Source organism: Entelurus aequoreus, linkage group LG07 (genome assembly GCF_033978785.1).
Source record: "Entelurus aequoreus isolate RoL-2023_Sb linkage group LG07, RoL_Eaeq_v1.1, whole genome shotgun sequence".
In the NCBI taxonomy this organism is placed as follows: Eukaryota; Metazoa; Chordata; class Actinopteri; order Syngnathiformes; family Syngnathidae; genus Entelurus; species Entelurus aequoreus.
Window position 1 is genome coordinate 46,767,757 of NC_084737.1, and position 3,382 is coordinate 46,771,138.

Genomic DNA, 3,382 nt, shown 5'->3' on the forward strand with positions numbered 1-3,382 from the left:
TGTCATAACAGCAGTGGCGAATCTTGGCCAGGATGCAGTGCCATACAAGATCCAGCAGGTGGTGGTATTTTCTTTCTTTCTTTTCCTCATTAATGCATTCTTACACGTATATATTATGGACGCTCAAATGGGACAAAATTAAATAAATAAATACATGTTTTTAAATAGTTACTTAAAGGTATCACTAAATCATTTAATTTAGAATAAATGATAAATAAATGATAAATGGGTTGTACTTGTATAGCGCTTTTCTACCTTCAAGGTACTCAAAGCGCTTTGACAGTATTTCCACATTTACCCATTCACACACACATTCACACACTGATGGCGGGAGCTGCCATGCAAGGCGCTAACCAGCAGCCATCAGAGGCAAAGGTAGAAGGTGGGAATTGAACCCCAGTAACCAGCAACACTCCGATTGCTGGCACAGCCACTCTACCAACTTCACCACGCCTATTGTAAGAGCACATGTAATTCATTCATAATTTATTAATTATTTAATGTTTTTTATATTTGTATTTTTACATATGTTTTATGTATATATATATATATATATATATATATATATATATATATATATATATATATATATATATATATATATATATATATATATATATATATATATATATATATATATATATATATATATATATATATATATATATATATATATATATTACCAAATAAACACCCTTGGGCAAATAACCGCCCATGTCCTAATAGCCGCCCGGGGTCTGACCCCATTTTGAGAATTAATCGTCTATGTCCAAATAGCCGCCCATGGGCTGTTATTTGCATAATTTAGATTAAAATGCTACTGGGGTTGCGTTTGCTGCAGTATTATTGTTTTGATGGTTTTATGGAGTACTTGGTACCATAATTTTATTTTTCCTGTATGCTGCTTTATTTAAAACTTGGAGTACTGTAGCCTTTATTTTATTTAAGTGACAGTATTATTGTTCTGTTTTGATGGTGGGTTTTATACTTGAGTACTTGGTACCAAAATTAAATTTTTCCCGGTAGGCTGCTTTATTTAAAAAGTTTATTTATTTTTAGTATTGCTTTCTATTTGACAATTGTTGAACTACTGCCATGTTGAGGCCTTGTTGCTTTTACATTTAAAGTTTTTTGTACGAAAAAAAAATACTGGACAGTAACCATTGTAACCAAATAATGGCCTGGTGCAGGCTTCTGCAAAAATAAATAAAAGCCTTGTGCAAATAACCGCCTGCTTCTTTTAAACGCCTGTCTCCAAAATCGATTTTGTGAAATAAACGCCCGGGCTACTATTTGGTAATATACGGTATATATACATTATATATTATATATATAATATGTATTATATGTATTATATATATATATATATATATATATATATATATATATATATATATATATATATATATATATATATATATATATATATATATATATATATATATATATATATATATATATATATATATATATATACAGTATATATATATATATGTATATATACATTTCTTAAATGTCCTTAATTTTAGTTATTCTCCAGTGTAGACGCCTCAAAGGTGCAGTTTCCTCCAATCCTCCGTGCCATGAATGTATTGTTTTTGCTTTGTTAATGTCAATAGTGTTGCATGTGCGCGTGTGTGTGAGAATGCGTGTCTGTATGTTTTCTTCTCTTCTATTATCATTTTGTTTTGTTTGTTTTGTACAAAACTTTGTGTTTGCCACTTGCCTGTGCATAAAAAGTGCTATATAATGAAGTTTGATTTGATTATAAAATACTAAATGTGGGATATAAATAATAATGGAAGTATAATTGTTTGTATATAGTATATAATTGGTGCAAAGTTTCAATATGTGTACAAGGATATTTCACATGCCTTTATTGTGTATATAATTTAACTGTGTTTCTGTTGTGTATAATGTGTATTTATAATATGTTGTACAGAGGACATTTAATAATTTTCGGAAGTTCATCTTGTACAAAGGACATTTCATAATTTTTGGAAGTTCATCTTGTACTTGACATTGTTTAAAGGGTTAGGCGCAATAAGTGTTCAACCTCAGCCTAAATCTTTCGGTCTGCAACATTTTCATTTTCAATCTATGAATGTACAACTGTTTGTTTATTTTGTTGACGATTGACCGAAGAATAATAAACTATAAAACTATTTTAATATTTAATGAATTATTTGGGCAATTATTGATTTTATTATTGAAACAATTGTTTCACAATTTTATCAAATATTTTTTAGTTTATTTAAGTATTTCATGAAAATGTATGTCACTGCTTCATGTTTATTTTATCTGTCAAGCTCAGCCTCAAAATCAGTGGGCGGAGCTAAAATAAAGCTAGTCCAATAACTTTGGAAGTCTTTGAAAACATGGCGGCTCTTACTTTTTGGAGAGTTGGTGCTGTATGGAAGTATTATTCTAGCAAAGTTATTTGCAAACGCGTACCTCAATCTGTGTAATCCAATTCATGTTTGTGTACTAACGTGTGTGTGTATGTCAATCTGTGTGTGTGTAATCAGATCCGCGTGTGTGTGTTTTAATTTGTCTGTCCGTATTATGATTTGTTGTGTGTGAAAAAATATCTGTCAGTCCGTATTTCGATCAGAGTGTATGTAAAAATGTCTGTGTGTGCATATTTAGATGTGTGTGAAGCAGGAACCCTCTGTTGGCTATCTTTTTACGCGTGACTTTGGCGACACTTCTGCCATGTCTGTACAGAGATTTGAACTTGTAAAAGGATTTGTCTGCAACTCTCCCTTGCCTTTCCTTACACTCATCACTAATCGGTGCCTTGCAGCCACTCACACTCGTGTTGGCGTTGATGGACTTTTCATCACTGCTGTAAGTAAAAGTTCATGTTTTAGCAGTAACTTAGTGGTCAGAAGTATTTTTTGTATTCAAATAAGTGATCCATAATGACATAGAAGCCTTAGGGAACTTTAGGGAATTCTTGTGCATACTCTGCCATGTTTTCTGGGGATCCTTTTAATTTTGCTCATTTGACTTGTCTTGAAGTACATAAAGCCCTAAAAACATTAGACCACAGAAAGTCCCCCGGACCTGACTTGATTGAGCCTTATTTTCTTAAAGCTGACAGCTAATTTTGTAGCAGAGCCACTTTCAATTTGTTTTAATCTGTCAGTTAAAAACAAAGATATTCCATCAGTTTGGAAATCTGCTTTTGTGGGAGGTGATCCAGCAATTATTTGTAATTATAGGCCAATATCAAATTTATGTGTCTTATTAAAAATTCTGGAATCTCTTGTTTCTGATCAGCTGAAAGAGTTCTTCTCTTCAAATAAAATTATTTGTAAATATCAATCAGGTTTCAGGAAACAGCACAGCACCATCACTGCTACAATGAAGGTGGTAA